The sequence below is a fragment of the Protopterus annectens genome, chromosome 1.part2 (assembly GCF_019279795.1).
Source record: "Protopterus annectens isolate FY-2018-M chromosome 1.part2, PAN1.0, whole genome shotgun sequence".
In the NCBI taxonomy this organism is placed as follows: domain Eukaryota; kingdom Metazoa; phylum Chordata; order Ceratodontiformes; family Protopteridae; genus Protopterus; species Protopterus annectens.
The window spans coordinates 661311721-661339111 of record NC_056727.1 but is presented as its reverse complement, the minus strand read 5'-3'; the positions used below and the strand labels follow the sequence as shown (position 1 = coordinate 661339111).

General features: G+C 45.3%; 1 protein-coding gene and 1 pseudogene across 1 annotated transcript in view; both read left to right on the top strand.

The window, feature by feature from the left end:
* The window catches only part of LOC122790656 (solute carrier family 22 member 6-B-like), a 496093-nt gene that overhangs the window by 218010 nt on the left and 250692 nt on the right, over positions 1 to 27391 (top strand). The gene's annotated exons all lie outside the window — the stretch shown is intronic.
* LOC122792624 lies at positions 9495 to 9648 on the top strand (annotated as a pseudogene).

Below are 27391 nucleotides of genomic sequence, written 5' to 3'. Positions count from 1 at the left end.
CTATATGCTTTAAAGTGTAGTTATAATAAATATTATATTGGTGAAACTAGTAGAAGTTTCAAAGTATGCTTTCAGGAACACCTTAGAGATATAAAAAACGTTAAAATGGATAGTCCTTTAGGTAGTCGTTTTTTGATTTTCAGGGTTGTGTTTTGGAAAAGGTTGAGGTATCTCTGGGTGAACTTGTTAGTTTAAATACTAAACTTCGTAAAAAAGAAACTTCATATATTTTAAAGTTTAACACATTGGAACCACTAGGGTTAAACAAGGATTGTGAGTGGAAATATGTAATTTAATTTAATTTAATTAACAGTGGGTGTGTTTTGTTAATTTTATCTGTATATATTTGTCATGTTAATAATGTGTTTTTTACTCTTTGAAGGCTGAATAGCCGAGGCGCTAAGTAATAAATTTTCTGTATATTGGCTGGGTTGTTATTTGTGGTATTTCTTTTTCATTTTTCTGTTTGTGGTATCAGTATTAATGTCTATGGACCCTGCCAGTAATGTTCCTCGTTTATTTAGAGAAGACCATCTGGACTCAAGTCAGAGATCCATGGAACAGTATGTGGTTCAATCATTGCATAAGAGTTCCAGGTCCAGTGATGGTGTCTCTAATGGGCTTAATATGCAACAGACGGACCTTGGCACTACTACATTGAGTAGCGTGTGGAATCATTTTATGGGTGAGTGGAACCGTCGGTGTTCTGATCCGTTTGGTGCCATGGGTGTGTCTACTGTTTCATCTTTACCTGCAGAAGCCTGTAATTTAAGGGAAAAATTAGAGTGTTTACTATGTAAGGAGACTAGCACACATTTTAACATTTTATATTTACAACGCTACTTGGACTTAAATATTTCTCCTAGCGGGTTGCGAGCTGCTAAATCACCTACTACCCCCTTTGATACGAAAAGCCCTGAGGATCTGGCTTTCTGCAAAAGGTGGATTGCAGCAGCCCATAATTGCTCTCTTGAATGGATCTGTATTCTCATTGATCGAGACCACCTTAAAAAAACGGAAGCTTAAGGAAGAGATTTTGGCGGTGAGTACGAAATCGCAACAATTTGTTTCTTGTTCCAAACTGGATGAAATGTTAAAAGATATTAATGTGATGCTATAAGAAATGGAACACAGTCTCATAGAACGAAAAAGTTTTAAAATTACAAGAGACACTAAAGACTGTAAATTAGATCAGGCTTTTCTTTATAAACACAATAATAAACGCTCTTTGTCAAGGAAAATAAATAACAGCAGTTTAAATAACAGCTCTGCTTCTTCTACTGTTTCTTTTGCTCTTCCTGATGGGGCTGAGCAAAATTCTAATATCACTGGGGAACAGGAAGACTTTCCCGGTTTGCCAGAGGCCGGAAATGTTCCAGACTTTAATAACAGGTTTCGGAACGACAATCAATGGACTAATAGTAAACCTGCGAATAACTTTCATGGTAAACAGAACAGAAGTGACTGAGGACAATATAGAAATGCCAATGACAATCAAAAGGGACAATTTAACAAAAATAGTGATGGAAATGATGGTCAATTTGTTATAAATGACTCCTTGTTGTTGAATTTATTTAATGCTGTGGTTTCTGATGTTGTGAGGTCAGTATTGCGTTTGGGTTTGAAATTCATACCCACCGCTCTTCCTAGATTGCATATTTTAAAAAGTGAGATTTTCTTGTTAGGTAGAAAGTTGCATTTGATACATTTTTTTAATAATAAGAATAAAAATGTTAATAGTGGTAATTGTGTATACTCTGAAATTGTTTCTGATGATTCGTTTTACTCATGTACATCTGCTTTAGATAATTCTACTGATTGTATAGTTATGATGATGCTGCTAATACGTATACTAGCCTTGACACTAGTGCAATTAAGGCTAAAAGTTGTTTTATTTCCCCATATACTAATACATCCAACAGAGCTATATTTCTACAATTAATTTTGAGGTAGAAAAGCACTATGATATGTTAATGTGTAATAAATCTAACATTTGTTTTAATTTAGATAAACAACAATGGATAGAATTTTGTAAATTTTGTAATGACAGAAATTTTGTTGTAAAGCCATCTGATAAAGGTAATCAAATTGTGGTTTTGAATTTTGTGCAATATTTAGATATGTGCTACAGGCGCTTAAATTATAGTAATGTCTATGAAAAATGCAATATTGAATGTTATTTTAAAGCTATTGATAGGTATCTGTTATTACTTGATAAGGGCCAACGTTTAGGTTATTTTTCTTCTCATGATGTTACAAAAAAAAGTTGTGTAGAAAATAGCAGTCTTGCTGTTTTCTACTGCTTACCCAAGACTCACAAGAGCATTTACAATCTGACTGGGAGGCCTATTGTTTCTGCTGAAAAGTATTTTTTCAAATCTATTAGCACTTTTTTGCATGAAGGTTTGAAAAAATATGTTTTAAGATTGCCATCATATGTGAGAGATAGTCAAGATTTTTGACTAAAATAAAGGGATTTAGATGGAATTAAACATAATGTTGGTATTCAGGCTTTGTCACATTTTTTAGGTGATTCCCCTATGTCATGCTTTTTGATTGATTTGGTTTTATTTTGCTTAACAAATAATTTTTTAACTTTTAATGGGGAAGTTTTCCATCAACTACAAGGAATTGCGATGGGGGCGGCCTTTGCCCCCATGTATGCCAATTTGGTTATGGGCAAATTTGAGTTTGACAATATATACCATCATAGTTTTTATGGGTCACAGGTTTTGTTTTATTTAAGATTTATAGATGATCTTATTTTTTTATGTGAAGGCCCCATGGATATGGCCTCTCATTTTGTGGAAGACTTACAAACAAATACTATGGGCCTACAATTTGATAGTATTCAGTTGGGGATGGAAGTTAATTTTTGGATATTAAGCTTAATCAACTAAATACTGGGTTATATAATACATTTGAACAGAGAATTCAATTCCTATATGGAAGCAGTTGTCATCCAGAACATTTAAAAAAAGTTTTACCATACAATGAAATTTTAAGAATACATAGACTTTGTAATATAGATAAAGTATTTAATAAGGAAATGTTGGAATCTTAAAAAGTGTTTCTTCATAGGGGTTATGATACCAGGTTAGTTGTAGAGGCTAAAGCTAAAATAATGGAATTAAGGTGGCCCAATACTCAAATTGATAACAGGGATATGGCTTATTTTAGCCTGATAATACTTTTAGTTCCTATATAGGCAATGATGGAACAAGTATTAATGATGGTTTCTTTGTAACTACTTTTAATGTCATCAGTAACAAAGTTGTTAATATGGCACAACAGTTTTGGCCTATGTTATTTAGAGATAAGGAATTGTATTCATTATTGCCCAAAAGGTTACAATTTTTTTATAAGAGGGCAAGAAATTTAGGAGACATGGTAGAACATAACCATTTTGAATTACCTATTGTAGGAATTAGCATGAATATGTCAACACCTGTAGGTACTATGCAATGTGGCAAATGTACTGTATGTAAAAATGTGGTAAGTTATTTTAAATATATTAATGGATGTTATTTTTCTGTAAAGGGTCATTTTAAATGTAACACTTGTGGGGTTCTATACGCTTTAAAGTGTAGTTGTAATAAATATTATATTGGTGAAACTAGTAGAAGTTTCAAAGTACGCTTTCAAGAACACCTTAGAGATATAAAAAATGTTAAAATGGATAGTCCTTTAGGTAGTCATTTTTTTTTTTATTTTCATGGTTCTAACCTTGATTGTATTCAGGGTTGTGTTTTGGAAAAGGTGAGGTATCTCTGGGTGAACTTGTTAGTTTAAATACTAAACTTTGTAAAAAAGAAACTTCACATATTTTAAAGTTTAACACATTGGTACCACTAGGGTTAAACAAGGATTGCGAGTGGAAATATGTAATTTAATTTAATTTAATTAACAGTGGGTGTGTTTTGTTAATTTTATCTGTATATATTGGTCATGTTAATAATGTGCTTTTTACGCTTTGAAGGCTGAATAGCCGAGGCACTAAGTAATACATTTTCTGTATATTGGCTGGGTTGTTATTCGTGGTATTTCTTCCAGGAGTTATGTAACCTGGGAAAAGACCTCTCCTGTCTGGGTAGAGGTGGAAGCCATGAGGGGGTCCCTCCTGATAGAAGTCCTTAAGGGAGAGAAAGGCAGAACATGGCCAGGCTGGGAGAGCTGCCGCCTTGGGTAAGGGGGGTCTGGACCACGGCCCCCTCCTGGATGGAAGTCCGGAAGGGGGATAGAGATGGAAAGCTGCTGGGCAGGGAGCACTCCCTCCTGTGTGGGAGGGTCCGAATCGTGCCCCCTAGTGGGATGGAAATCGCCAAGGGAGCATCTGGTGCAAGGCTGCAGGGCCAGGAGTACTCCTGCCAGGCAGGGGGAAGGCATATGACCTTGCCCGGTACCCGACAGTGTCCCAGAAATGTCTCAAAGTTGCCAGAATGTCTCTGGACCTGAAAGGAGGGGGATGTGGAAATCCCAATGACAGGGTGCCTGCCCCTCATCAGCCGAGGGGAGCTCCACAAGGGTGGCCGGGATCAGTAGGAGGTCCCCCTGAAAGGCTCCGAGGGCACAGGGACATGACGCAGTTTGGCAGCCTGCAGTGGATATGCGGTAGACAGGGACTGTGGTGCTCTGGACTGGAAAGGAGGGGGATGTGAAAGTCCCAATGAGAGCATGCCTGGCCCTCAGCAGCTGAGGGGAGCTTCACAGGGGCAGCTGGAATGAGAGGGAGGTCCCCCTAAGAGGCTCTGAGGGCACGGGGACAGGGCATGGCTTGGCAGCCTGCAGGGGGATATCCTGGAGATGGGGACTGTGGTGCTCTGGATGGGAAAGGAGGGGGACGTGGAAGTCCCGATGACAGCATGCCTGCCCCTCAGCGGCCAAGGGGAGTTCTGTGTGGTTAGCCGGGATCAGAGGGAAGTCCCCCTGAGAGGATCCAAGGGCATGGGGACACTGCACAGTTTGGCAGCATGCAGGGATATGTGGGAGGCGGGGACTGTGGTGCTCTGGACCGGAAAGAACGGGGATGTGGAAGTACCGATGTGAATGTACCTGCCCCTCGGCAGCTGTGGGAATTTCTGTGAGGGTGGCCTGGATTGGAGGGAGGTCCCCCTGAGAGACTTGGAGGGCACAGGGACATGACATGGTTTGGCAGCCTGCAGGGGATTTGTGGGAGATGGGGACTGTTGTGTTCTGGACCTGAAAGGAGGGGGATGTGGAAGTCCCAATGAGAGAGTGCCTGCCCCTCGGCAGCTGAGGGGAGTTCCATGAGGGTGGCCTGGATCGGAGGGAGGCCCCCCTGTGAGGCTCCAAGGGCATTGGGACACAGCACAGTTTGGCAGCCTGCAGGGGATATGCAGGAGACGGGGACTGTGGTGCTCTGGACCTGAAAGGATAGAGAGGTGGAAGTCCCGATGAGAGCCTGCCTGCCCATTGATGGCTGAGGGTAGTTCCACGTGGGTGGCCTAGATCAGAGGGAGGTCCCCCTGAGAGGCTCCAAGGGCACAGGGCTATGGCATGGCCTAGCAGCCTGCAGGGTACATGGAGGTGGTGGGATCCCTAAGGCAAACCTTAGGCCATGGCCAGGTAAAGAGGTCTCTCTGCAGGGTCGAAGGAGAGGGCCACCATGGTAGGCCCTTATGGAAGTCCTTAAGGGAGCTTCGTGCGGAGGCCTGCAGGCCCGGAGAACTCCTGGCAAGGCAGAGGCATCCGACCCTATCCTGCTCTCAAATGCATTCAAAGTAGCCCTGAATCAGAAAGGAGGAGGACTTGGAAGTCTGTATGAGAGTGTACCTTCCCCTCTGTGGCCAAGGGGAGTTCCACAGGGGTGGTTGCACCCTACAGGTTCGCTCCCCAGATCCCCCAGTGGGCATGCGTGATCTGGGACAATTTGGCAGCCTCCAAGAGTTAAGAGATGACAGGGTGTCTTGTCAGAGTGCAAGTCTGGGTTCCAGCCCCGCTGGAGAATGTCCTGCCAGGTGTCTGTGTGGGGTCAAGGCACCCTCACAGGCCTCTTCCTCCCAGCCAGAAGTCTGTATGAGTGCAGATCTGCTCCTCAGCAGCTGAGAGGAGATCTGCGGGGCTGGTAGCACCCTGCAGATTTTCTCCGCTGATCGCCTGGTGGGCATCTGTGATCTGACATGATTTGGCAGCCTCCAGGAGTTAAGGGATGATGGGGCATCTTGTCAAAGTGCAAGTCCTGGTCCCTGCCCCTGGGGAGAACATCCTGCCTGGTGTCTGCACGGGGTTGAGGCACCCTCACAGGCCTCTTCCTCCCAGCTGGAAGTCCATATGAGAGCAGTTCTCCCCCTCAGCGGCTGAGGGGAGTTCCCTGGGGCCATCGCACCCTGCAGGTACGTGCCTTGGAAGGGCTGATTTGGCACGATTTTGCAGCCTTTGAGAGTTGAAGGACAATGGGGCATCCCATTGAAATGCATGAGTCTGAGTGCCCCAGTCTGGGTCCCAGCTCAGGGAGAGGGAAGACAGGGTGTCCCATCAGAGTCCATGTCCCAGCCCTGGGTGATGTCCCCCCAGATGTCCGCATGGGATCGAGGTGCCCTTACCCACTATCCATTGATCAATCGGGCTGACTGACTCCCACAGGTGGAGGGCCCCTGTGGCATGGCTCTGTGGATCACGGCTTGCAGGTTGAGCTTCTCCACCCTGGGAGCGAGGTACAGGTGGAGGTGTGGAGCACTCTGTGCCCCTCAGGGCACAAGTCTAGATGAGACCAATGAGCCAGGCTGAGGCAAAGGAGTTCTGTGACACAGCCGCCACCCCTGGCATCCATGCATGGCTGAAGCATGGGGGGGCTCTCTCCCACTTTTCTCTGTCTATGAGCGCTGAAGCACACTGTGCCAGCCTGCGGCCCTCCGAGGTCATGGTTGCTGGTCCACGACCAGCACCCAGGGTGCCCCCTCCATGGGTAGAGGGACCCTCCTGTTGGCAGAGATGTGGGCTCCAGCCCCTCCTCTCTGCCCGCCCATCGAGGTGTTCCTATCTGGTTGATCTTGCCAGTAGCATATGCTTGTCTCAAAGATTAAGCCATGCAAGTCTTGGTGCACATGGACGCTACAGTGAAACTGCAAATGGCTCATTAAATCAGTTATGGTTCCTTTGATCGCTCCACCATTACTTGGATAACTGTGGTAATTCTGGAGCTAATACATGCTGACAAGCACTGACCTCCAGGGATGCGTGCATTTATTAAACCAAAACCAATCTGGGTCTTGGCCCAGCAGCTTTGGTGACTCTGGATAAACTCGGGCCTATTGCGTGCCCTCGTGGTGGTGACATGACATTCGAATGTCTGCCCTATCAACTTTCAATGGTATTATCTGTGCATACCATGGTGGTCACGGGTAATTGGGAATCAGGGTTCGATTCCGGAGAAGGAGCTTGTAAAATGGTTACCACATCCAAGGAAGGCAGCAGGCGTGCAAATTACCCACTCCCAAATTGGGGAGGTAGTGATGAAAGATAACAATACAGGACTTTTTCGAGGCCCTGTAATCAGAATGAGTACACTTTAACTAGGATCTATTGGAGGCAAGTCTGGTGCCAGCAGCCGTGGTAATTCCAGCTCCAATAGTGTATATTAAAGTTGCTGCAGTTAAAAAGCTCATAGTTGGATCATGGGATTGGGCTGGTAGTCCGCCTCGAGGTGAGCTATCACCTGTCCCAGCCCCTGCCTCTTGACACTCCCTCGATGCTCTTAACTGAGTGTCCCGGTGTTTACTTTGAAAAAATTAGAGTGTTCAAAGCAGGCCAGTCACCTGAATACTTCAGCTAGGAGTAATGGAATAAGACTCCGGTTCTATTTTGCTGGTTTTCGAAACTGGGGCCATGATTAAGAGGGATGGCTGGGGGCATTCGTATTGTGCCGCTAGAGGTGAAATTCTTGGACCAACACAAGACGAATGAAAACAAAAGCATTTGCCAAGAATGTTTTCATTAATTAAGAACGAAAGTTGGAGGTTCGAAGATGATCAGATAACATAGTTTTGATCATAAATGATGCCAACTAGCAATCTGGCGGCATTATTCCCATGACTCGCTGGAGAGCTTCAGGGAAATCAAAGTCTTTGGGTTCCGGGGGGAGTATGATTGCTAAGCTGAAACTTAAAGGAATTGATGGAAGGGCACCACCAAGAGTGGAGCTTGTGGCTTAATTTGACTCAACACAGGAAACCTCACCCGGCCCGGACACGGAAAGGATTGACAGATTGATAGCTCTTTCTCAATTCTGTGGGTGGTGGTGCATGGCTGTTCTTAGTTGGTGGAGCGATTTGACTGGTTAATTCTGATAACAAACGAGACTCCACCATGCTAATTAGTTATGCAGCCCAGTGCGGTTGTCTCCAACTTCTTAGAGGGACAAGTGGCTTTCAGCCACAAGAGATTGAGCAATAACAGGTCTGTGATGCCCTTAGATGTCCGTGGCTGCATGCGTGCTACACTGAATGGATCAGCATGTGTTTACTCTTGGCCGACAGGTCCGGGTAATCCAGTGAACCCCATTCATGATAGGGACTGGAGATTGCAATTATTCCCCACGAATGAGGAATTCCCAGTAGGTGCGGGTCATAAGCTCATGTTAGTTAAGTCCCTGCCCTTTGTACACACCACCCATCGCTACTACTGATTGGATGATTTAGTGAGGTCCTTGGATTGGCGCCGCTGGAGTTGGTCACAGCCCCGGTGGTGCGCCGAGAAGATGATCAAACTTGACTATCTAGAGGAAGTAAAAGTTGTAACAAGGTTTCTGTAGGTGAACCTGTGGAAGGATCATTAACGCCAAGGGTCTCGGGACAGCGCTGTTCCCGGGTACCAGGGCTTCTCATTGCTCCACCACCCTGACCCTCTATGTTTCTCTTTGTGTCTGTCTCTGACTCCTATCTCTTTGTGCGCTTTGGTGGAGACCAGCAGGACTGAGCCCGTGGCTCCAGGGGGGAGGGAGAGGGGATGGAGTGGTAGGAGGGCTGGTGTCTGTCCACCATTGCCTGCCTCCTGGTGGTGGGAGGGAGGGAGTTCATGCATGCGGTGGGAGGTGTGGGAGCTCCTCTGCTGCCATGAGGGGATGATGGTGGATGGTGCGCCCGGCCCAGTTGTGCTGTCCTCCACGCACCACAGAGGTGGCTGGCTCCATGTACAGTAGGGGGAGGGAGAGGGTGCCATCCCAGCAGGGGGGGTGACCTCCCCTCTGGCTGTGTGGGGGCCACCCTCAGGGATGGCACACCGGAGTCCTCTCCCCTCAATGTCAGTCATGGGTACCTGAGGAGGAAGTCCTGCTCCACGCGGGGCATCAGTTCAAAGACCCAGAAGGTCAGCAGTGTGGCCGTGTGCTAGCTGCCGTGGGACTCCCTGCTGTCCTGTGGAGTGGGACCAGCAACCCCAGTCTGGCTGCCCACGATGATGCCCGTGAAACCTCACATGCTCATCTTGAGGTTCAATGCCACATGGGCAGTGGTGCCCCCAATGAATGAGAACTGTATGACTCTGAGCGATGGATCACTTGTCTTGTGCATCGATGAAGACCTCAGCTAGCTGCAAGATCTAATGTGAATTGCAGGACACATTGTTCATCGACACTTTGAACGCACTTTGCAGCCCCGGGTTACTCCCGGTACAACACCTGTCTGAGGGTTGTCGTGCCTTCCATCACTCCCAGGGGTGTCTGGCCCCTGTCAAGGGCAGGGCCGGGGAGTTAAGGGACCCCACTGCAGGTAACTCATCCCCCCAGGGAGAGCTGTGGATGGAGGAGAAGATTCCCCTGCTGCCCCTAGCTGGGAAGCCCGTCTGAGGACCAGAGGGAGCAGGTGTATGTCTAGCCTGCCCCCCCGGAGGCTGTCAATGGTACCATCACCGGGCTGCCCTCCTGGAGTGGAGCCCGACATCCACCTGCCCAGTTCCCGCGTGCTGCGGCTGTGTCAGCTGTCCTCCTCCATCAGATGGAGTCCGGCAGTGGGGAGTGGGTGCATGAGGGCCAGGGGAGGATGGGTAGTCTGTCTGCCCCTGAGGCCCCTGCTGTCCACCTGTGACCATGCTCAGAACACGACCTCAGATCAGCTGTGATGATAGTCCGAATTTAAGTATATTACTAAGCGGAGGAAAAGAAGCTAACCTGGATTCCCTCAGTAATGGCGAGTGAAGAGGGAAATGCCCAGCACTGAATCCCTGCTTGGGCAATGGGTGCAGGAAACTGTGGCGTACAGAAGTCTGTCTCCACGTGCGCTGCCCAGGGGGCCCAAGTCCTCGTGATCGAGGCTCAGCCCATGGACGGTGTGAGGCCAGTGGAGGCCCTTGGTGCATCGGGATCAGGTCTTCCCACAGTTGGGTTGTTTGTGAATACAGCCCAAAGTGGGTGGTAAATTTCATCTAAGGCTAAACACCAGCATGAGACCGATAGCAGACAAGTACTGTAAGGGAAAGTTGAAAAGAACTTTTTAAGAGAGACTTCAAGAGGGCGTGAAACCATTCAGAGGTAAATAGGTGGGGTCCGCATGGCCCACCCAGAGGTTTCAACACAGCGGCCGCTCCAGCTGCCTGGGTGAGGTGGATCCCCCTCCCCTTCTGGGAGGGTGGGGGACTATCCACGGGTTTGCTGGCTGCCGTCAGGCACACTTCCTCTGTGGCAGTGCGCAGCGACCGGCTCTGGGTCAGCAGGAAGGCTGTGCAGAAGGTGGCTCCCATCTCTGGAGGGGAGTTTTACAGCCCAAGTTTGACTGGGGCGGTACACTTGTCAGACAGTAATGCAGGTGTCCTAAGGTGAGCTTAGGGAGGACAGAAACCCTCTCGTGGAGCAGAAGGGCAGAAGCTCGCTTGATCTTGATTTTCAGTATGAATGCAGGCCATGAAAGCGGGGCCTCATGATCCTTCTGGCTTTTTGAGTTTTAAGCAGGAGGTGTCAGAAAAGTTACCACAGGGATAACTGGCTTGTGGCAGCCAACCATTCATAGCAATGTCATGTTTTGATCCTTCAATGTCGGCTCTTCCTATCATTGTGAAGCAGAATTCACCAAGCATTGGATTATTCACCCACTAATAGGAACGTGAGCTGGGTTCAGACCATTGTGAGACAGGTTAGTTTTACCCTATTGATAATGTCTTGTGGTGATAGTAATCCTGCTCTGTATGAGAGGAACCGCAGGTACAGACATTTGGTGTATGTGCTTGGCTGAGGAGCCAATTGTGTTAAGCTACCATCTGTGGGTTTATGACTGAATGCCTATAAGTCAGATTCCCACCTAAACATAACGATACCATAGCACCGCTGATCTCCAGATGGCCAAAGATAGCTGGCCGCAACATTGGCAAGGAGCATCGCTCATCACTGAGTCGGAGCGGGAACAGAAGGAGGCCACCTCTCTCCAGCAGTGCACTGCATGTTCATGGGGAACCGGGTGCTAAATCATTTGTAAATGACCTGATTCTGGGTCAGGGTTTCCTACATAGCAGAGCAGCAAAAAGCTGTGATCTACTGAAAGCCAGCCCTCAACCCAAGCTTTTGTTGCAGGTGGGAGGATGGGCTCCACACCCTCATGAGGAAGGGGAGACCTGTCCTTGACCATCCTGCCCTGCATGCTGCTCCCCCTCTGCTAACGTCAAGATAATCAGCGGGACTTTGCCCTTCGGTGGTGGGGGTGGGGTCTGGCTGGGGGATCGAAGGAGTGGGTCCGTGCGTGACCCGATGGAGGAGTGTCCCCCATGGGAGGAGGTCCCCAGTCACGCCCCTCACTTTGCAACCTCCGGTGCCTCCGTCCAGATAGCCGGAACCCCTGCAGGTGTGGAAGGTGCTGAGGATTGTGTACTCTGGCTTAAGGGTCATCCCTGAAGGGGTGACCCACCAGTGAGACATCCCATGCGGCAGGACATGGTCATGCACCTCGCTTTGCACCCTCCTTTGCCTCTGTCCAGATAGCCAGAACTCCTGCGGTTGTAAAAGGGCTGATGATTGTGTACTCAGGCTTAAGGGTCATCTCAGGAGGGGTGACCCGGCGGTGGGTGTGTGGCTCCTGGGAGAGGGCAGAAGTCCATCCAGGGAAGCCAGATCTGGGATCCCATTCTCCCAGCCTCCAGGGGTGTGGAGATAAGGCCACCATGGTTTCTCGCACCCGAGACCATCCACAGGCGCTGGGTCAGCCATCGGTCCTTCACCCGGCACTGCGGGGATGCCACCATGTGAACGGCACAACTCAGGAGGCAACGGGGGCACGTGCCAGAAGGCTCAAAGTGAAGCACATTCATCGGCACCTAGTACTGCCAAGGAGTGAGACAGAGGAGTGAGACAAAATGGGCCAAGATGAGGGGAACCGGGGCCATATCCTTTGTGAGGTTGAAAGCCCTAGGTGGAGGGCAAAGGGGAGAACTGGTGTCACACAAGTCTGGATGAGGCCTTGCATCCCAGCAGAGTTCCATGAGGCTGGGAAGGATTGGAGGGAAGCTCTCCTGAGAAGCTCTGAGGGCAGGGTTGACACATTATGATTTGGCAGCTTCCAGGAGTTATGTAACCCAGGAAAAGTGTGCTCCTGCCCAGGTAGAAGTTGAAGCCCGGAGGAGGAGTCCGTCCTGGCAGAAGTCCAGAAGGGGGAGAGAGGCAGAAGGTGGTCAGGCAGGGAGCATTCCCTCCTGGGTGAAAGGGGTTGGATCGTACCCCTGGTGGGACGGAAGGACTCAAGGGAGCATATGGTGGAAGGCTGTGGGGCCAGAAGTGCTCCTGCCCTTGTAAGCGGGATCAGGTGGAGCCCCCCCATGCTGGAAGTCCTCAAGAGAGCGTCTGGCAGAAAGGCTACGAGGCCAAGCGTGCTCCTGCCAGGCAGGGGGAAGGTGTCTGACCTCACCCGGTACCCGATGGCTTCCCCATAATGTCGCAAAATCCCCAGAATGGCTCTGGACAGGAAAGGAGGGGGACATGGCAGTCCCAATGAGAGCATGCCTGCCCCTCAGCGGATGGGGGGAGTTCCACGAGGCTGGCCAAGATCAGAGGGAGGTCCCCCTGTGAGGCTCTGAGGGCACGGGCACACTGCATGGCTTGGCAACCTGCAAGGGATATGTGGGAGGTGGGGACTGTGGTGCCCTGGAACTGAAAGGAGGGAGGCTCAGAAGTCCTGATGAGAGCATGCCTGTCCCTCAGCTACCAAGGGTAGCTCTTTGAGGGCAGCCAGAATTGGAGGGAGGTCCCACTGAGAGGATCCGAGGGCACAGGGAGATGGCAAAGCTTGGCAGCCTCCAGGAGATATGCAATGTGGGAAAAGAGCACTCCCGCCCAGGTAGAAGTGGAAGCATGGAGGGGGAGTCCATCCCAGTGGAAGTCCGGAAGGGGGAGAGAAGCAAAAGGCAGCCAGGCAGGGATCATTCCCTCCTGGGTGAGAGGGTCCGGATTGCACCCCCGGTGAGACGGAAGTCCTCAAGGGAGCATCTGGCAGAAGGCTGCAGGGCCAAGAGTGCTCCTGCCCTTGTGAGCCCCCCACTATGGAAGTCCTCAAGGGAGCATCTGGCAAAAAGGCTGCGGGGACAGGAGTGCTTCTGCCAGGCAGAGGGAAGGTGTCTAACCTCGCCCAGTACCCAATGGCATCCCCAAAATGTCGCAAAGTCCCCAGAATGGCTCTGGACAGGAAAGGAGGGGGACATGGAAGTCCCAATGAGAGCGTACCTGCCCCTCAGCAGATGGGGCAGTTCCACAATGCTGGCTGAGATCAGAGGGAGGTTTCCCTGTGAGGCTTCGAGGGCACGGGGCACGGCATGGCTTTGCAGCCTGCAAGGGATATGTGGGAGACGGGGACTGTGGTGCCCTGGAACTGAAAGGAGGGAGGCTCAGAAGTCCTGATGAGAGCATGCCTTGGGTGGCCAGAATCGGACGGAGGTCCCCCTGAGAGGATCCAAGGGCATGGGGAGATGGCATGGCTTGGCAGCCTCCAGGAGATATGCAACATGGGAAAAGAGCATTCCTGCCCAGGTAGAAGTGGAAGCTCAGAGGAGGAGTCAATCCTGGTGGAAGTCCAGAAGGGGGAGAGAGGCAGAAGGTGGCTGGTCAGGGAGCGCTCCCTCCTGGGTGAGAGGGTCCAGATCATGCTCCAGGTGGGACGGAAGTCCTCAAGAGAGCATCTGGCAGAAGGCGGCAGGGCTAGGAGTGTTCCTGTCCTGGTGAGTGGGGTCAGGCAGAGGCCCCCACGATGGAAGTCCTCAAGGGAATGTCTGGCAGAAAGGCTGCAGGGCCAGGAGTGCTCCTGCCAGGCAGGGGGGAAGGGGTCTGACCTCACCCGGTACCTGACGGCATCCCCAAAATGTCACAAAGTCCCCAGAATGGCTCTGGACAGGAAAAGAGGGTTGCTTAGAAGTCCTGATGAGTGTGAGCCTGCCCTTTGGCAGCTGAGGAGAGTTCCACAAGGGTGGCCTGGATTGGAGGGAGGTCCCCTAAGAGGCTCCAAGGGAACAGGGACACCACACAGCTTGGCAGCCCGCAGGGGATATGGGGGAGATGGGGACTGTGGTGCCCTGGGCCGGAAAGGAGGGGGGCTTGGAAGTCCCGATGAGAGTGTACCTGCCCCTCGGCAGGTGAGGGGAGTTCCACAAGGATGGCCGGGATCAGAGGGAGGTCCCTCTGAGAGGCTCTGAGGGCACAGGGACAAGACACAGCTTGGCAGCCTTCAGGAGTTAAAGGACGAAGGGGTATCCAGTCATAGTCCGGGTCCCAGCCCAGGGTGATGTCCCACTGCTCGTACCATATTGCCCCAAACATAATACTGGGTCATATACTCTTTCCCCCGCCAAAATATGCATTAGGGTTTATTATCAGGAGATGCCTTATTTACCTGCACCATACAAGAATCTACCTCTATTCATGTACAAAAATCGACATTTATTAATGAACACAAATCAACAGTTATTCATGTACAAAAATCGACATTTATTCATGTACACAAATTGACAATTATTTCGTACTTTTCTGTTATTGGACAACAGTTCTAAGTAATGCGTTAACAGTTGTGTGAGATTTCTACATAAACAGTGCAACAAACATTTCCACTTAAGAATATCTGCACCTTGGCTTTCACAGTAATTCAAATACAATCATGCCATCTTCTTCTGGAACATTATCATGTGTCCAACCCCCGAATTTCGGCCTGAATTTCTTGCGACTCCATTTGCTGTAGAACCATTGGCCCCAATCTGTCATACCTAGCAATAGAGGTCCCCTTAAATGAGCACTGCTTGTCCAACTAGCCTGCTCATAGTGCATTGGCAACACAGCTGTCAGTGATTTTATCCCATGAATTTTTCACCCAAGTCATGACCTCTTGCAGGCTAGGCTTCACAAAGTTTCTTTGCTGATTTCTCTCCATTCTATTTTCAATGTAGTCATTGAGTTCCATGCGCAAATGGTCCATGAATGGCTTGTTTATTGCAATATCAAGAGTCTGGAGATCGGCAGTCATTCCTGTGGGAATCATTATTTGATCTATTCTTCTCTGTGCAAGGAATTTCTTCATTTCTTTAGTGTGGTGAGTGCTGGCTGAATTCCATTGCAGCAGATCTCTTTCACCACCTTGCAAAACAAGTGGCAGCATTACATCGACCCACTTCCTTATAGCTGTTTGTGTGCACCAGGCTTTTTCAGTTTCAAGAATGTAAGTGCCTGAAACATGTTCAATCTTATTTTTCTTGCCCTTACTAATGGTTAGAGGTGGGGTTTTCTTTCCATCTAGACGACTTGACAAAATACAGGTAACATGTGCACTCTTGTAACCAATGGAGGGAATGTAGATTGACGAGGCACCCCTCTGATCAATTGTTGTTTGAGATCCTTGGCCCATAAGTACTGCAGTTTCATCCATATCAATCATGTTGGAGAGTTGTTATTTACAAAAGTCAGTGCCATCAACAAAGGACTTGAATGCAAGTGCACGTTTAATAACTTCAGTATCTTCCAGCTTGGACAGTTTTGTTGATCTTCTTAGAGACAGTTCATATCACTGAAGCAAGCCATCCAGCCAATGTTGTGATACTTTGAATTCTTCTAGGGATATTTCTAACTGTGGTACCATTGCAAGGGCAAATGCTTGAATATCAGCCTTGAGTACAACCAAAGCCTTTGCTCTCCTGTTAGCAATCCACTCACAGATGATGACTTCCAGCTCAGGAAATAATGGTTGCCGACCTAATCCACACTTGCACTTCTTAGCATTTCCCTCGTCGGCCTTGTGACTGAGTTTATCGTATGCTGCATGTCATTTTCGAATCATTCCGAAATCTGACTTCTTCTCTTTGCAGGAAGCTGTCAGATTCTTTCCCCAGGAGTCCTCCATGATTCATTTCTTGTACTCGACAGAATAGCTCTTTCTTTTTGCCCTCATCTTTTCTGGGGGAGGGTTAACTGAAGAATTACGAGACCGGGGTGGCAACACAAAATGGCGCCAGTTAAGAAGACAAGGCACAACCACAGCCATTCATTATCAAGTGCGCTCACTTTACATCTGTTGTCTGCACTTTGACTGAACAAAGTACACCTGCCAATGTTTATGGGCCAAACATCTTAACCGTCAAGTGTGAGTGACGGTTAGGGTTACAGTAAGAATTGTGGACTCCCAGGGAGAGAATCATGCGACTTTCTACAAAGAGAAGAAGTTGGGTGTCTGAATGGTCAAATAATGGTGAGCAGAGTACGATAACCTCAATCAATGGGTGTCAATAATATTATTTTATAATTCAACACGTCCGTCGTGTGTTGTTGTTGATCTCAACTGGGGCTTTTTTGGGGGGTAGGGCTTATATCACGATCACCCTGGAAAACCATGCTAGGCCTTATTCTCTGGTGTGGTCTTATTTACAAAGAAATACGGTAATGTGTGTGTGTATATATATATATATATATATATGTATATGTATATATTTGTATACATATATATATATAGGTATTTATGGGTCAATATCACGTAGTCGAAGTATGACAACTTTGAATGTGATATGGTCGAGACCATATGTTTGAAGCTGCCATACTTCTAACTAAAAAAATAAATAAATAAATAAACAGGAACAATGTCCTGACAGCTCTAAGTAGGGGGAATGCCACCCTGTGCTCCCACACCCTCGCTCTTTAAATATATCAGCTCTGAGACCACGCTACATTGCAATAAAGGGAAAATTCCCTTTACCGCATTGTAGTGCAGTCTCGGAGTTGGTATATTTAAAGAGCGGGTGGTGTAGGGGTTGCAGAGAGGCTTGCCCCCCTGCTTACAAACCTTTATTTTCTTTTCTGTTGTGCTTTTTATTTATTTTTTTTACGTATTCGTAATTCTGTAAGTTCAAACATTTAAGTTCGAATATATGGTGTTCGAACTTACAGAATTTCGACTATGTGATATAGACTCGTGTATACATATATTATATATATATTTGTATACACATATATATATATATATATATATATATATATATATATATATATATATATATATATATATATATATATATATATATGTATATTATATATATATATATATATATATATATATATATATATATAAACCTCAGTATTTATTGGTAATATAGCTATATATTGTCATAAACATATATGTATCTCCATACATATCTATCTCTCTCTCTCTATATATATATATATATATATATATATATATATATATTTATGTTTCTTTTCAGATATATATATATTTGTAGATACCAATCCTTCCTATTTGCACAGTGTCTCTTCTTTATTATAAACTGGCTGTAAAGAAAGGTATGTTTGAGGAAACATCTTAAAACTATACATCTGAGGTGGTTTACTGGTAAATTACTGTGACTATGGTGTTTATGGTTCTGGGTTCAAGGGCTGTTTACTTTGTTGCTAGGCAGACAAAGACTGTTAGAAGAATGATTAAGGCAGTTTTGAGCATGTTTAAGTGGGTTTGCTTGACGGTAAGTGGTGCTAATATACGGTTAAATGAATAGGCACTTACAATATGTAGGCTTTGCTTACCAGTGCACAAATCTGCTTAGCATTTACATTTAAGCAATGCTTAAACTTGCTAAGCATAGCTTAGCCCTGGTAACCAGTGATCACATTCTAGTCTGATAAAATAGCAAGGTAATGACATCTTTAATAAGTGTATTTAATTTTCTGCACATAATATGCTTCTATGTGCTGTCATTACATTAGCAAGTGGTGTGACTATACTGTAAGGGACACCTGGGTATATATGGGTAGTACTACAATCTTTTTTCTTTCTATTTGTTTTATACATGGGTAGTATCCCAGGTTATATGCAGTCACACTTGCATGTTACACCAGCTAGGGTGCACTGGTTGACAATAATAGTTTAACACATATTGCATCATTAAGTTAGTACTTTTAACAGTGCTTTTCTAAGTAAAATTAGATTGCAGATTGTAGTACTTGAACCATACACTCCTGCATGCAAAGCTGGGACTCTGAGTAGTAACTATCTTGTTCTTGGTGTTTGAGCTGTATGTTTTTATGTATCTCCTATTGGATATTGATATGATATTATGATATTAACTTTAGACTACTAAGTTTTGCGGACATGTCATTGAGGACTGCTGTCATGTAGTAATGGCATACCTTTCAGTTTCAGACTTCTATCTTTCAAAACATTCACCTAATGCATAACCTGTTGGCTATCTATTTACTGTCTGTCATCTGTACAGATGTGCAGATGTCAGGTATTGCTAAGGCCATACTACTATGTAGGTGCCCACATTGTATTGTGCTGTGGGCCTGGACACTGCTGCTAGTTCCGACATATGGGACATTCCTTAATGTGGGTATTGCCCCTTTTCCTTGCCTGTGTGAGGGACATTACAGAGGTGATGGGCTGCATATTTACATACAGTAGGTGGCAACACGTCACAGGACAGGATATGTGGAGACAGCCAAACAACATGGGGGATATATCTCCAGATTTGTGAACAGATATTATGTCACCAGTGCTGTTATATACATGGTGGATTGATAGATTGCCAGGGTTTGTGTGGACATGCATTTAGTGAGTGACTTCATGACTGACAGTGATATGTCTCTGACATACCTCTCCACTGGCACACTGTCCACAGACTGGCCACATGTTTGCCTGTTATGTTTTGTCTGTTTTCCAGACACTTGGTGTCCTTGGTAAATCAGTTGTGGAATCTGGGGAATGCGCTCAGTAAATACTCACATCTATTGGTATTACCAGTGTCATATTCTTCATAAAGGATGTTACAACAAACCCAGTAACATCTGCAACTGTCTCAATGTATGACAGCAATATGTCCAATTTACCCCTGTGTTTGTGCCTCTGTCCCCAAATGATGTCAGGCTTTGTCCAGATGTCAATGAGGCGCAGACGTATTTATTATCATTATTTCCTGACTTCATTCTGGCTACCATCCCAGTGATGTAGTAGACCCACAGACATGTCAGGGAAGAGGCCATAGATATGAGTCCTGAGCCTGTACATTCTGAGGTGAACTGTACATGTGAGAGGCCTGTGTATGTCTGGCCATTGTTAACAGACTGTCATGATTGTGTACACATCATGTTATTTGGGCTGTGTATGGAGGGGGTAGATGTAAATGTTATGGCTCCTTCTTTATCTGACTGTGCATGCTGCTCCAGTTTCTGCTGATCTATTGGCAGTATATGTTTGTAGGGGCAGACTGAGACATGTCCTGTACCAAGGTCATGATTCAGACTACACTGAGAATTGGGATTGTATATGTAGGGCTAACGTGTGAGTGGCAAACAATGATGTATTTGTTCACACAATCCATATACTCTACTGTTCACTTGACTTACCAGTATGTGACAGTGACTGTGGTGATACTGGTTGTGGGTATGCACTTTCATACTGGTATCTGTTTGTCAGTGCTGTTACATCACCGTAGTGCCTGATATATTTGCAAATACATGTGTAGTTACCCATAGCAGATTTCCTAATTCATTTACTTGTGCTATTTCACTAAATATATGTTAGAGCACACAGGATTGTGTTACTATAGCAACTGTGTTAGCTTATCTATGCCAGTACTTCAGATACATTCCCATTTTCATGGATTCCACCCACCACTTTGTCAGCCTTGGTCCAGATTCATTGCAGAAAGGTGTTTTGAGCATACCTGTCAACTGGCTGTGTTGTTTCAGGATGTCCAGGTTTATTGCTCATATTTCTGGTCTGTTTTACAGATTATTATCATTTCTCTGGAATATCACTGCAATGATATGATTGTTGTCAGAAAATGAAGACATACATTTCATTTACCTACCTCACATCCATCAGAATATGTATGCTGAAACAAACTGTGTCACTCTGTCAAGAAGAGTACAGCGGGACAATGACCTCTTCCTTCCTGGATGCTAATGCATTAGTACTGAGATGTGCTATATAGAAGGACTTTGTGACCACAGTGGCAATGTGGTGGTCAAGAGACATTCCTGTCAATCTGTGCACCCAGATCTCTTATAATGTCTTCTTTGTTCAGAGGACTACCATCAATGTGGTAATTCATGGGAACAGGATTTTCCCCAAAGGGGATGACAACACATTTTCTGACATTGAGCTTAAGGCCATGGCCTCAGTGAGACCTTTCAGTAGGATGCCATCATCACTTGTGTACTTAATAATAGCTCCCAACTTGCAATTGTCTGCAAACTTTGTCAGCCAGAGACCCTTCATGTTGGCATGGACTTCAGAGAAGTTGATAACAAACATGAGAGGACCCGGGAGAGAATCATGTGGGACTCCACTTATGACTGCTCAGCAGTCTGACTTGGAGTCAGCTATTTCCACACTGTGAGTCCTATCTGCGACCCAGTTTGCAACCCACTTAGTGATATAGGTGTTGATGCCTAGCTTAGTGAGTGTTTGCATGATTCCTGAGTGGAGAATGTTATCAAAGGCTTTGGCCAGATCAAGGAAGGCTGTATGTGTCACCTTGCCTTCATCCACAGCTCAGGTGACTGACTCCATGAAGTTGACAAGGTTGATTGAGGAGGTATGACCTACCCTTCACAAAAGTAAACTGTGTGGGATCCTGAGTCTGCAGATTCCCATATCCCTGTTTATTAGGTGCATGATGATGCATTCCATAGCTTTGCATAACAGACTTGTCAGGCAGTTGTGGCACTATTTCCCAGGGTCTATAGTCGCACCTCATTTGTGGAGAGGGGTGACTGTAGTAGTGCTCAATTCAGTAGGGAAAAAGCCTGAGGTGAGGCTGTTCTTGAAAAGGGCACACAAGTGTGGTGCCAGGTCACTCTGTAGTTAATGTAGAACACAGCCAGGGATATTGTCAAGTCCCATAGAAGCTGTATTCTTGGCCTTGGACAGTGGTGTTTTAACCTGTGCAGCAGTAATACTGGGTGCCTGGCAGTGTACTGGTATTGTGATTGGTCCTTTGGGGGGAGACAGGGGGGTAAAGTTTGCACTCAATATGTCATCCAGTATATTGCCAATATGTTGGCTTAGTCTAGGAGGTACCATTGTCTAGTAGCTCAGAGAAAATCTTGGTATTACCATGGAGATTCTTTACATGACTGTATGAGGCCTTATGGTTGTCTTTACTATGTGTTCCAATTCTGTTTTCACAGCTAACTTTGCAGTATTTGATGAAGGATTTCACATTTTAATTGAGACTGATAAGGGTTTTTTCCAGTCTTGGGACTTCAGCTTATTCCATATCCATTCCTTCCTTCTGTTGTACAGTTTCTTTATGGCCAGGAACTACCGGATTGGCTTCCTTTTTTTGAAAGTGAGGGTCCTGCTTCTATTGGGTATGGCAGTATCCATGGATTTGTGTACGTATTCATAGTGCATTGTTGTTTGATTCAGCAGTCATGCAACTAGTCTCCATTTGCATGTCTGATGTGAGGTTAGCCACCTCTGTTTTTAGGAAACCACAGTTAGCTTTGGAAAGGCTTTTCATGGTAGTTACCTGTGCAGGGGGGCTGTGGATTTCCAAAAATGATTAATTTGTGTTCAGATATAACAAGGGAGGAGTTGACTATTGGTGTACAGCAACGATTTCCAATGTTAGCAAGGACCAGGTTGATGTGATGGGCATGTGCATCAATACATGAGTAGCTTTCACAGTTAAGGGTGGGGTAGTTGAAGTCAACCAGTATGAGAGTGCTAGGTTGAACACTAATATTCCCCATGATGTTTAGAAACATGGAGTGTGAGTCTTGGGACATGTTTGGGGACCTATAGCAGGCTACATCATGAACCACTGTCTCATCCAATGTTAGCTACACCTGCAGGATAACATGCATAATGTTGGTCTACCACTCTGGAGGTGTTTGCACCCTTAATGAATATGGAAATACAACCACCTTTGGAGCTTCAGTCCAAGTTCTACAACCAAAAGGTGTGGAATGGGTTATAGGCTGGTAGTGCAGGGGTGCTTCCTGCTGCCCTTAACCAGGTCTCTGCTACAGCACAGATGTCATTGTTCCCCATTTTAAGAAATACTTCCAGTGAGTGCATTTTCAGATTTAGACTTCTAGGGTGCAGCAGCATGACCCTCAGATTGCACGTGTTTGTAGCTTTTATATATTTATGTATATACACACACACACACACACACACACACACACACACACACACATACACACACATATATATATATATATATATATATATATATATATATCTACTTCAGTAGATCAAATATATTACAAGTTCGATGGCCGAGACCATATGTTCGAACTTGTAATAGTTCGAACACTGAAGTAAAAAAAGAAAAAACAAAAAAACAAAATTAAACTGCTGTTGCAGGGGGGCTGTGCTCCCCTGCACCCCCACACACCCCCCTTACTTAAATATACCAACTCCAAGATCGTACTACATTGCGGAAAAGGGAAATCATCCCATTCTGCACTGCATGTGGATCTCCATTCAGTCCATTCAGACTTTTAAATGTTCGATGTTATGGTCTCGGCTATATCGTCTTCAAACATTTAAAAGGTCATTCTACTGAAGGGGACCCATATAGATAGATTATATATATATATATATATATATATATATATATATATATATATATATGCATTTATTCACCTTTCTGTATATATACGTGTGTATGCATACATGTAGATATAAATTTAGATGTCTCTCTCTCTCTGTATATATATATATATATATATATATATATATATATATATATATAGATATATATAGATATATATATATATATATATATATATATATATATATATATATAGTATGTGTAGATTTGTCCACATATATGCATCTTCATACATATATACACACATACATAGAGAACCTGACTGATTCTAGAGACTCCTTTCCCTACTGTTGAATGACTGTATTAACCGATATGTTTGGAAAATGACCACTATTTTGTAGAGGTCATATGGTGTAATGGTACATTGCTTTTACTGTAGTTTACAGGGCTTTGGGTTCAAGACTTGGCAGCACTTATTATTTTGTTGCAAGGCAGAACAGTTGCTGCTGGAGAGGAAGGGATAAGGACAATAATTAAAAGAGGTCCCTAGTTTGGGCCCCCTGACACCAATTTTGACAGCCTTTGGACAGATTTCTTGCAGTAAGGGGTTCAGAGTGTGGATCTGATGTCAGACTGCACTAGATATATAGATATATATATACACACATATATGTTTATATTTATATGTATAGCTCTACATATATTATGTATCTATGTTTTATATATATATATATATATATATATATATATATATATATATGCATCTCCATACACATATACATTTATATATATGCACAAAACTTGACTAATGTTAACAAACCTTTTCCCTACTGTTGAATGACTGTGCTGTATAATATGTTTGAAAAACATTACACCTATCTACAGCTGGGATGGCTTAGTGGTAAAGTGCTGTGGCTATAGTGTGCAGGGTCCTGGGTTCAAGGGTTGCATTATTTTGTTGCTGAGAAGAACAGGGGCTGTTGGATACAGAGTGATTAAGGCACTTTTAAGCAGTTGTAAGCTGGTTTGCGTGGGTTTATGCGGTGGTAAGCAATGCTAACCTCCAGTTAACTATGCTGACAGACAGCCTTAGAAGTGCTTAACCTGTGTAGGCATCGCTTAGCACCACGCAAACAGGCTTATTCCCGTTTACCCCCATGCTAATTTCTTTAAAAGAAAAGAAAAAAGGGGTGATAGGAAAGTGGTGAAAAAGGGGGCATGAAGAGGGAATAACAATATGAAAGATAGCTAGGGATGTGCAGGATGGGTGTAGGGAAGGTCCATAGCTGTCCATTTCTTTTACAGCAACAATTGTGCATATATACTGAATTTGGAGGTATATTTGGGCACTCCAACCCCTGAGAGATGGGTGAGGACAACTATAATGTGTTGTGAAGTCAGTTAGACCAGATTACATGTGTCCAGTGGACACAAGTGCAAAATGGACAGCTATGTATGGGGCAACAATATTTTTTTGGGAACAGATTGCCCTTTTCTTTTTTTTTTTTTTAAGGTGAGAGTGGGATGTTGGGAAAGGATAGTGAGTATATTTGGGGAGTTAGATTAGGTAGGAAGACAGACAAGACAGACAAGACAATATACAGGGGTGGCATATGACACATGGGGGTAAACACCTTGGACGGGGAGGGATGTTTGGTAGTTAGAGGCCCACAAGCCCCCAAATGGATACAGTGGGACTGAGGTCCCCATCCATGGGCAGTCACCACTGCACCTTCGTGGCCCTGAAGGTGGCGATACTGCGTGCTGAGCAGGAGGGGCAGGCTGACCCTCTAAATGTGCCACTTGGCCCTCAAGCTGGCAGAGCAGATATCCCAATTCTCTGTAGAGATCACTATGCACCAGACCCCAGACCTGGCTTCGGGTGACAGGATCCTGTCTGTGCCCCCTCCCAGGGGGGAATGAGCCCCATCCCCTGAGGCAGATCCACCCGAAGGCGGTGCAGGACCAGTGGACGAGGAAGTCCCGGGGTGGGTCCCAGACATGCTGGGGCCCAGTGCCATGGCCAAATGAGGCAGAAGAGGCAGATCTGCTGGGATCGGCCATCCCAGATGTGCTATGGTGTTGCAGTTTCAGAAGATATGTTGGTTAGTAATGGTAAACACATTCCAGGATTAGTTAAAACAGCATGCATGAGTATTTCTATTAACTCAAAATAACAGATTTGGAAAATTTGTATAGCAAACAGAACACATGCATATATGGAACCACAGTGGGCATTATTAAGGCATTCAGGTTGCATTGATAGCAACATGCCACCAATGATAATATTTGAACAGGGAACATTAATTGGAATGCATTTCAGGATTTGTAGAACAATAGGACACATGTCCCAATGGTAGTTTTGGTGTAAAATATACCCATTCATTTATGTGTTTAGATTATTGGTAAAGATAAGATGGGGGAGAGAGAGATGTCAAGTAACAAATGTAGATTCTTGCAGTGGTCACAGCTTTATTGATCATTGCTCTAATTATTACTCTACAGGTATTATTACAATAACCTATGGCCTTGGGTTGGGCAGTGGTATGTTTGCACACAGTGTATAATTACAACCTTCTTATTGCTACTTTATACCTTCTTTTACTTGGAAGACCCATGAAAGGAATTTTTTAACAGTACTTGACTGTTTCCATCCATATTGACATAGTCAGGGTTACATATGTGCACTCATAGTGTGTGTGTGTGTGTGTGTGTGTGTGTGTGTGTGTGTGTGTGTGTGTGTGTGTGTGTGTGTGTGTGTGTGTGTGTGTGTGTGTGTGTGTGTGTGTGTGTGTGTGTGTGTGTGTGTGTGTGTGTGTGTGTGTGTGTGTGTGTGTGTGTGTGTGTGTGTGTGCATGCTACTGCCATACTCTGCCTTGATTTTTATCGGTCACCCTGGTTGTTGGCATGAGGGACCAGTAGCTGTGACAGCATGACACTTTGAACATTTTTTGGGGGAGACCACTTGGTGTATGTACTTATCTTGCTGTCGTTTGTACCCTTGGAGTTGGACCATGGGTGTTGGACACAGTATAACTACAGCCTTCTTATAGCTACTTTATACCTTCTCTTAGTGGGAAGACCTGTGGAGGAAATTTATGTTAACACTACCTCACTGTTTCTATACATATTCACAAAATCCTAGTTGAAACTATGTATACAGCTTACTACCACTCCTGGGATTCGAACCGGGGTCTATATTAGAACACTGAAGTTTCAAAACTCAGTTTCATTCCTGACATATTATAATTTTGTGTACCTTCCCTGACATCCCCCTATGTGCTTTCATTACATTTATTCTTGTGTGACTATACTGTATGGGGCACTTGTGTTTATATGGGGGTTTTACAACTTTATTACACTGACACCTCACATCTGGACCTACAACACTACTCTGGTTAACAAATATATGTTATTCACTATCTAATTATAAAAAAAAATTATGTACTGCTTTCACATGTAAATGTGCAGTGGCTTCAGTGGGGAGTGAAGCAGGAATGACTACTTGCAGAGTGAACGCTCTAACCACTTCGCTATTTCCACACTGCTACTGTTTGAATTATATTCCTATTTAGCTCCTTGTGATGTGTAAGCTAGGCTGAGCAGAGCTGTGCGATGTGCACACCCATTCAGCTACTCTTAAACTTTATTGCGGACTGGAAAAAAAAATTAAACAGATGTGTTTTATTTTTTGTAATGTAGGAGTATCCACATTGCTTTCTGCAACATTATCTGTGGGGGGCTGTGCTTTTCAAATGGTGATGACATGACAGGCTTTGCATTTGAGAGGTATGCTCCACGGACAGTAACAGTGTCCGCCATACCTCTCAACTGTACAGACTTTCACAGAATGTCCAGATTTTTGCCTGATATTTTTGGTCCATTTTTTATACAATTGTGGCTTTCTGGCAGATTAGTGACAAAGCATTAAAGACTGCAGTTAGGAAATAATGATGGACATTTGAGTTTTACACTTCAGACCCTTTGGAAAATCCATGCTAATTTGTAGCCTGTCATTCTATCGACTTTTTAAGTTTGTGAGAGCAATATTTCACATTTGTCTCTTGTTTTTTATGGCTTTGTCCAGATTTCTTCTGAGGTTGAGAAGTAATGGTGTCCGCGGACACTCTCACTAACTTTACATTGCCATACAGCAATTATGGAGTGCAGGGGGTGTTTGTATTGTGAGAGCACTGCTCTCAGACACACCCCCTGCACTCGTACACAGAACCGGGTCGTATTAGAACATGGCAGCATGCCTTCATGAATATGCATGTTGTGCTGTTGTGCTGCATGGGAACGGTCCCATCCATGCAAGAATAAGCTATTCTTGCATGGAAGTTTGCTGAATCCCAGGGTTGGTTATATAAGCAGCTTTTAAATGTTCATGAACTTATCTGAAGAAGTTTTTACTAATAAAATGAAAGTGCTC